Here is a 9797-nt window from a genome sequence, read left to right as displayed (position 1 = left end):
GGGACGAGGTCCGGCTCCGTAGGAGTCCGGGCGGAGTCTGCCTGCAGCTGGAGTCGTGGGCGGAGTCCGGCTCCCGTAGGAGTCCGGACGAAGTCTGCCTGCAATTAGAGTTGTGGGCAGAGTCCGTCCGTCGTGAAGGATCCGGTCGACGTTGGTGGGGCTTATTCGTCAGCAAAGCTTGAGAGTGTTGCGGGGTCTCGGCCGCAGAGAGGTTTGAAGAGACGTCATCGGAGGTCGGAAGTCGGTTGGATCCCCGGAGGGTCACTCCTGTCACGAACTTTGGCTGGGAGGTATTTTATACCCAACACCCTTTAAATTATTAGATTCTTAAAATGATAATGTTATGGGGATAACAAGTTCATTGTCTCCCATTAAAATGGATGGTAATGGGTCCAATAGTCTCGATGAACATTGGAGGCATCATACGCCTAGTATTTATCTAGATATTAGAATTATCATCCATAATATGATGACTCTATTGTAACTTTCTGATAGGTGGTCAGATTGGCCGAATCATACTCGGACCTGATCATTCGTTAGTTAGATGCACTGAGTATGTTCATGTTAATGGTTGGACATAACTAGGACTTTCAGTGGAGGCGCCATATGTTTGTTGAAAAGGAGCCTAAAGCAAAATTTTATTAGAAATTATTTGAAGAAATAATTAATTAAGAACCTATCCATAGATGCATATGGGTTGGTCGAGCCTTTCTCGGACCCGTATGCAGCCTATGCGGATTTTAGTACCTGCTAAGGGATTAAGGTAATTCCTCAAATTGGAGGTAGAAGCTATCAATTCGTATAAATAGTGGGAGGTGTTGAAAATTCATATGGTGCTGGTGTATGCAATTTCAAAATTCTTTTTAAAAAAGAGCACAGCGGAATAATAGATCAAAACTCCTTTTAATATAAGCATGCATACATGTGATCAAAGCATCTAAAGATCTAGTACATATGCTGAAAATAAGACATACTGATTTTAATCTGAAAATAAAATTATGTGATTGGATCACATACCTATTGCACTTTTACTTTCTTCACCTTGGATCTAGAAGAAGGATAGGTTCAACTTTAGCCGCGTAAACGTCTGGCCTTTACGGGTATCCATGTCGGAATAAGATAGATTGATCCTCTTGATTTCTATACATGCAATTGATAAAATTTTGATCAGCTTTTAGACCTCTAGATCAACTCCTTGATCAACCTTTTCTCTTTCTTTGGATCTTCTTTGATGTAGATCAGCCACAAACTAAAGAGAGGAAGGAAGAGGGGACGCCCAACCAGATTTTGGGTATGGAGAAGTGGACGCCCAACCCTTTGGGCATTGGAGAAAGAGAGGGATAGAGGGGAGGCATGGAGACCCTTGGAGGGGCTGGTTTGAGGCTTTGATGTTATCCTATAAGGTGAAGAGGGGTCTCTTTAAATATGCCTTGAATTGAAGTCCAAACTAAATTTCAATCTTTGTCTAAAGAGGATTCCTAATCTCATTAGAAGTCCTTTTAAATCCTTAGATCTATTAATTAATCCTTATCTCATAAGAAAAAGAAAAGGAGCGCCAACTATTGGCACCCACAAGAAGTCCTCACGCCATAAGGGGATGGGGCGTGTGCCCCATCCATGCTATCCATAGCCCCATGCCTCAATCAGATTTAAGGGGGTAGGTGTTAGATGTGTGCCCTAATGCCATATTGGCTAACACATTTCTGTACAAATATAAGGGCAAATTTATAATTTGACTATAAATAATAAAAGAGTTATTCTACTATCACAATGTATACATTATGTCTGTGATACATCCTTTGAGTTAGTAGAAATGTTAATTTATATTTTCAAGAGTTGAAAATTTAAGGCATGAATTTACATAACTAACTCATAAATAGCTCCTGACCATAGGATCATCATGAGGATGGTGATCGATCCAGAAGGTTGGTGCTTTCTTAGGATAGATGAGTCTTGAGTCTACGGTGTGGAGACACCAGAGTGAGAGTATAGATATTCATTGAGAATGAGAGTACTGAGCGTGACCACCTGAGCAGTCATAAGGAAGTCTACCTTCTCATCAATGACTAGCTCGATGCTGCAGCTGTGTGTCTAGTTCTTTGACCTGAGGTGCATCGTCAGTTCACCTTGAGTGTGTTATAGTTTGACTACACCATAACTCGATCTTCTAGCCATTCGAAATTCTGAGGGTGCATGTTGGCTGTAGCATATTCATTGTAGAACCAGATTGCACCAAGATGGGATCTATCAACCTTGGTAGATCAGAGGAGTAGTCCTATGATGATTGAAAGATCGAGTCCTTAAGCCCATGGCCATGACAGAGTGAAATAATGGAAAAGAGTTTTTCATTGAGGGTTCACATCGAACTTAGATCAATCGATTGATTCATTTGATTGATGTTGGGTTTGATGAGTTCATCTTAACCCTAATTCAGTCGGGACTCATGATAGAAGAACTCAATCACACAGGTAGCTGCACTGAGAGGTTCATCTTCATTTCTGATGGGTTGCCACCATATACTACTAGGTATCACTGATAGATTTTGGGAGCAATTAGAATGATCTTGATGATCGATCATTCTAATTATCTAAATCAGAAGAGTTCTGGTCCATCGAAAGGAGTTTCGATGATGTCGATGATGAGATCATGACATATCTCATTACCATACAGAAATAAACCTAACTGGATCATACAAATAAGAGTTAGAATCTGGATGTCATCAATTGAGCTAGCCTAGTTCGATTGATTTGGATTAGATCTAATTAGGTTCAAAAAAATCATGCTAGCACACGATTGAGCCTAACTTTCTCCTCGTGCAATCTTTTTCATCTCGACTGAGCCAAATATGATTTGACTCACCTAAAGAACCTTGAGAAGGTTTCTCTTAGTCTGACTAGAGCCAGTCCAGTTTAGAAAAGTCTTATCTTAATTCATGAGATGAATTTAAGACAACACTTGCTAATTCCTGTCACCTGCCATTTCTGTTATAGGACATCAGTCAAATGTTGACTTATGGATCTTAAACTGAAGGCCACTTGGCAAGAGATTATTGAAGAGTTTTTATGGAGTGTCCACCTGCTAAATTAGGCCTCAAAATGGGTGCCATGATCAGATTGGGCGTGCACCCCAAGTGGATAAGGATAGTCCATGAGATAAGGACTCTGATCCCTTGATCGACTTGGACTGTGGGGCGCCAATCTCACTGTGCTTATCCAGTGTTGGTGCCAACAGTGGTAAAAATTGAGGAGATTCTTATCTGATATGATCATATGATATTACTCTATCAATTAAATTTTTTTTAAAATTAATTAGAATTTTTTGATTGGTCGAATGATGTGGCACTGCATGGCGCAGCAGGGTCTATTTAAACCCTATCTGTGCCTAGGGTTATGAGTCTCTACTCAATACCCAAAAAAAATGAGATTTCTCTCTACTTCTCTATATCCTCTCTACTCCTCTCTCTCTCCTATTCAAGTATAAAATGTTGGACATCCATCTGGTGCTTGTCCAAGGCATGGTGGCTCCCTGATCAGAAGGCTGCAGGGATTTGTCAAGAAGTTGCTGCTCCAGCTTCAGAAGATCTTTTGAAGATCTTCCAGATCTGATTTTTAGAGTAGAGATTGTAAGGAGAAGACAATCCAGATCCTACTTGAGTGGATACTGATAGAGGCCAGGTGACTGCATGGCTATTTTTGAACCTCGGGCATTGCTGCGATCATCTACAGGGTAATCTAGTTACCCTAGAGGTATTCCTCTAATCCTCAAGTTTTAGATTTAATTTTAATTAAATATTAGATAATAAAAATTATATCTAATAGACCTTAGATCTAAAATAAAATAGGATAATTTTTTAAAAAAATATTCCATCCCAGATCTCATTAGATCTGGAAGATCCTACAAGAAAAAAGATGATTTTCCCTTCAACTGGTATCAGAGCCAAGTTGATGGCTCTATTTCAGATCTAATTTAGATCTAATTTTTATTTTTATTTATTTGATATTAATAAATTTCAAATATCACATCAGATATGATAGGATCTAAAATCAAAAAAATTTAAAATTAAATCTTAGTAGATCTAACATGTACGAGATGTATGACTAGACTAGGAATAGTTTAAACTATGAATAGTCTTAAAATTTTATATTTTAATATGATTAAAATATAAATTAGATCTAATTTATTCTCTAATTTTCTAATATTATAAATATTATATTCAGATCAAAAAATATAAAATAAATTTAATTAATTCATAAGATTGATCTATTGCATGCCTAGACTAGTTGTAAAATTATTCTAGTAACTATCTAGAATAGATTTTATATTGAATAGTTCAATTTAAATCTTATTTTTCAGATGTTGCATGTGATGTATCAGATTTGAAAGCATGTAATTAGATCAGATTTTAATACATGAGATGTATGCAAAGTATGTATAAGTTAGATCTGAAATTATATATATGATATGTAACTTAAATCTAACTAGTTTTGTAGTTAAATCAATATTTCTGATTAAGGTGTTCCTCATGGCCATCTGGTCATAAGAACAAAGTAGGATTTAAGACCCTCTCCTCTCATTCAATGGGGTGTTCCTATAGCGTGTAGGGGTGCTGCACGTTCATCCTTAATTAGAAATCAAACTTACTTTTCTGCAAAACCCTAGATCCTAAAATTCTAGGATTTATTTTACATATTTTATTTATGAACCCAAGACTTAATTAATGAATTAAGCTTATGAAATTAAATTAGGTCTAAAATGAAAATTTTAGATCTAAGTCATTTTCATAAAATTGGGTTCGAACTTGGGTAGCTCAATTAGGTCTAGCGATTGATCAAACTGAATCAAAAGTTGGTTAGGTGGGATCATGAAATCTAATAATTGACCAGCCTAATAGGATTAAGTCTAGGTCAAGATTGAATCACATTCATATGTGACTTGATCAAGTTAAGACCTAATTTGGCTCAGTGGTTAGAGCCTAGATTGTAGGTTAACCCAATTGATTCTGATTTGATAATTTGGTGTCTAAGGTAAGTTGGGCAGATGCGATCGACTAGTTTTTAATTGGGAGCTACTCGACTCGAATGCATTCTTGTCAAGTTAATGGCATATCCCTTCCATCGATCTCACTTACCTGGCCATATGTGTCAACTCAATTCTGATTTGAGGTGGCTAACCATTCAAGCTAACCCATGCCACTAGGTTAGTCATAATTGTTATGACTATGTCAAGTCAAATTTAATGAGACCTAAATTAAATCTCTCTAAGAAAATATTAAGTCTAAGGTCTTCCATCATTGTGGATGTGCGGGCCTTCCTGGGTTGATTATTCTCGGTTGGTTACAGTGGTTCAGTTGCACCGGAAAGACGCAACCATATCCATTAGGCATTGGATGCTACGGATTAGAGGATGAGTTGTGCTCAATATTCTAGATACGGTGAGGGACTCAATCAGGAATCTAGTTCATGTAAATGGTGGGTCTGACTTAACTAAGGATTGGAGCAATATTTCGGACACGATGAGCTTCATAAATTAAAGATCAAGTTTTGGGTGCACCATGATTAGAGAATCATTGGACAAGAGTTGTCCACTCATCGGTTGACCCATCACCAATAACTGTTAGGTGAGGTGATGAGCCAGTCGGTGAGACCGCACCACCCACTAGAAATCACTAATCATGGAGATTTTCACATCTCTACCTAGGAAGTGTAGGGATCTGAAAAAATAGTGGGAGCCTAATTTGTTTAAAAATGAAACTCCTAAATAAATTGGTTAAGTCTGATTATAAAATCTAACTAGAAACTTTTGACTCTTTACAGGAAACATGTCTGTGTCCAACCCCCTGACCAAAATACTAGACACCCACAGATTGACTGGACCTAATTTCAAAATTGGTTGAGGAACAATAGAATTATTCTAGATTCTGAGAAACTGACTCATGTCTTGGACCAGGACCCACCTGCCATACCGCACGTCCGACTGCTGAATAGAGAGCATCTCTGAAAAAGTGGACAGATGAAGATAACAAAGCTAGGTACTACATGTTGGGTGAATATCTGATGTCTTGCAGTGCCAGCATGAGAACATTATGACTACCCACCAAATGTTGGCTCACCTACAAGAGTTGTTTGGTGAACAAAGTCGCACAGCCAAGTATCAAGTCTGCCAAAGACTTTTTAAGGCTAAAATGCGTGATGGGCAGTTAGTCCAAGATTATTGTTTGACAATGATAAAGGATCTTGAGGAGCTTGAGAAGCTCGATATCATCTTAGACAAAATTTTTAGATTGATGGGATCCTTCAGTCCTTGTCTGATGCATATGGTCAGTTCATTATGAACTTTCATATGCATAAGATGCTGTGTACCTTGGCTGAGTTAATGAACATGTTAGTTACGGCTGAGCTTTCTTTGAAGAGTTCAAAAGGCTCAGTTCTTATTGTGGAGTGGACTTCTTCCAAGAGAAAATTTTTGGAAAGAAAAAAAGTCTGCAAAGAAGAGAAGTGGATGAGAAAAGGAAGAAGATGGAACCGAAGAAGAAGGCTGCTGAAAAGAAAAAATATTTCCACTGCAATTCAGACGGCCATTGAAAATGGAACTGTCCTCAGTACCTAACCACCCTGAAGAACAAGAAGGATGGTCCTTCTAGAGGAATGCTCGTTATAGAATTTAATCTTATGATTTTCTCTGCATCTAGTTGGGTACTTGACTCTGGTTCTAGTGCTCATTTGTGCACTTCTATGTAGGGTCTTGAGGAGAGCAGGAGGCTGAGGGATGAGGATATGATCCTACGCATCTGGAATAGAGCAAGAGTTGCTGTTGTGGCCGTGGAAATCTACCCTTTGCAATTATATTAAGATTAGATTTAGTTCTTAGAGACTGTTATTATGTGCCTGCAGCAAGTGGAAATTTGATTTCTATTTCATGTTTAGCATAAGAAGGCTATGTGATTAGCTTTCATAAGGACCATTGTAACATATTTTATGAAAATAATAAAGTTGTAAATGATTTTCTTATTAATGATCTCTATCAGCTACATATTGATGTATCTGTATTTAATATCGAGAAAAATATGAATGCCATAGAAATTAAAAGGCCTAGAGATAGTCTAAATGATAGGTATCTGTGGCACCTAAGGCTAGGTCATATAGTGGAAGACAGGGTTAACAAATTGGAGAAATTCGAGCTATTGAGTTGTTGACTTCTGAGTCATATCCAGTTTGTGAATCATGCTTCAAGGCAAAATGACCAAGCTTCCTTTTATGGGACATAGGAAAAGGGCCATAGACCTACTTGCCCTAGTACATACGGATGTGTGCAGTCCATTTGATGTGCCGGCTAGAGGTAACTATGTCTACTTCATTATCTTTATTGATGATATGTCTAGGTATGGATATGTGTTTCTAATGAAACATAAGTCTGAAGCCTTTGAAAAGTTCAAAGAATTCAGGCATGAGGTAGAAAAACAAACAAAAAATTATTAAGGTTCTTCGATCAGATCGAGGAGGTGAATACCTTAGTCGGAGTTCCTAGACTATCTTAAGGACAATGGCATAGTCTCTCAATGGACTCCACCTGGAACATCACAACTCAACGGGGTTTCAGGATGGAGAAATTGGATCCTATTAGATATGATCTGTTCCATGATGAATTCACAGACCTCCCTGAGTTTCTTTGGAATATTGTCTCATGGCAGTAATATATGTATTGAATAGGGTTCCCTCTAAATTCGTTCCTACCACACCGTATGAGATATGGCATGGTAAGAAGCCAAGTTGAGTCATCTCAAAATTTGGGGTTGTCCAGCTCATGTCAAGAGACAGCAGGCGGATAAGTTAGAGTTCAGATCTTTTAGAGCTTGGTTCATAGGATATCCTAAAGAGTCATTATGATACTATTTCTATATTCTGAAAGATCATAATGTGATTGTGAATCGACATGCTATTTTTTTGAAAAATAGTTATTCAAGATAGTGGCATCGAAAGATTAATTAAGCTCAAGGAGAATGTCTCCCAAGAGCAACGAACTAAAGAACCTAAGAAACCCAATCAATTAGAACCAGTCCTAACACAACCTCTTCCACCTCGTAGATCGACTAGGGTTTTCCATCCTCCTGAAAGGTACTTAGGTACTATACAAGAGGAAGTAGAGAAAATGTTCCTCACAGAAAATGGGGCTCATGGTGATGACCCCAAGACCTATGATGAGGCGATATCAGATATCGACTTCGAGAAATGGTTAGAGGTAATGAGATCAGAAATTGACTCGATGCACTCAAACCAAGTCTGGACCTTGGTAGATCCACCTGAAGGTATTGAACCTATTAGGTGTAAATGGATCTTCAAGAGAAAGATAGGTACAGATGGGAATGTGGAGACATTCAAGGCTAGTCTCGTAGCGAAAGATTATAGTCAGCACGAAGGTATTGACTATCAGGATACCTTCTCATCCATAGCCATGCTAAAATCCATCCGCACATTGCTTGCTGTTGCAGCCTATTTGATTATGAAATATGGCAGATAGATGTGAAAATGACATTCTTAAATGGATATCTTGAGGAAGATATCTATATAGAACAGTCGCTTGGTTTCACATCCAGTGATGATGATCACAAGGTCTGCAAGCTGCAAAATCTATTTATGGACTTAAGCAAGTATCTCGGAGCTGGAATACTCATTTCAATGATGTGATCAAAATGTTTGATTTCATCAAGAACGAGGAGGAACCATGTGTATTCAAGAAGGTCAGTGGGAGCGCAGTTGTCTTCCTCGTACTGTACGTTGATGACATCCTCCTAATTGGAAATGATATTTTCATGTTGACCTCAATCAAAATTTGGTTGTCTAAGGAGTTCTCTATCAAAGATCTAGGAGAAGCATCCTTTATACTGGGTATTAAGATCTATAGAGATAGACCAAATAGGATGCTAGGACTTTCACAGAAGATGTACATAGTGGAGGTGCTAAAAAGATTTAGCATGGAAAACTCCAAAAGAGGTTTAGTACCTTTTAGACATGGCATTCATCTCTCCAAGAAGATGTGCCCTAGCACACCTGAGGAGATTGAACGCATGAGCAAGATCCCTTATGCTTCGCAATAGGAAGCCTCATGTATGCCATGCTATGTACACGACCTGATATAGCCCATGCTGTGAATGTCACAAGCAGATATTAGTCGAATCCAGACGAAAGCACTGGATTCTGTGAAATGTATCCTTAAGTACTTGAGAAGGACTAAGGATATGTTTCTAGTCTTTGAGAATGGAGAACTCCAGGTTCAGGGATTTACAAACTCAGACTTTATGTCTGATATAGATGATCGAAAGTCGACATCTGGGAGTCTGTTCATTTGCAATGGTGGTGCAGTCAGCTGGAAGAGTTCCAAGCAGATGGTAATTGCTGATTCCACCATGGAGGCAGAGTATATTACTGCATTGGAAGCTGCGAAGAAGGCATTCTAGTATAAGAAGTTTGCCGCAGAGCTTGGAGTGATGTCATCAGATGCCATCCCTCTTTACTGTGACAATAATGGCACCATAGCCCTAGCTAAAGAGCCAAGAACTCACCAGAAGTCCAACATATCGAGCGGTGATTCCATCTAATCCGTGATTATCTCGAAAATGGTTATGTCGAGGTTAAGAGAGTCGACTCCACAGATAATGTGGCAGACCCACTAACAAAGCCATTAGGCCTGCAAAAAATCGAAGCCCACCTTAAAAAGATGGGACTTAGATATGTAGTCAATTGGCATTAGGTCAAGTGGAAGTTTGTTAGATGTGTGCCCTAGATGCCAGATTGGCTGACACA

Source organism: Elaeis guineensis, unplaced genomic scaffold, assembly GCF_000442705.2.
Source record: "Elaeis guineensis isolate ETL-2024a unplaced genomic scaffold, EG11 Super_Scaffold_1000033, whole genome shotgun sequence".
Classification (NCBI taxonomy): domain Eukaryota; kingdom Viridiplantae; phylum Streptophyta; class Magnoliopsida; order Arecales; family Arecaceae; genus Elaeis; species Elaeis guineensis.
The sequence above is the reverse complement of the archived record's forward strand: the minus strand, read 5'-3'. Positions refer to the sequence as shown.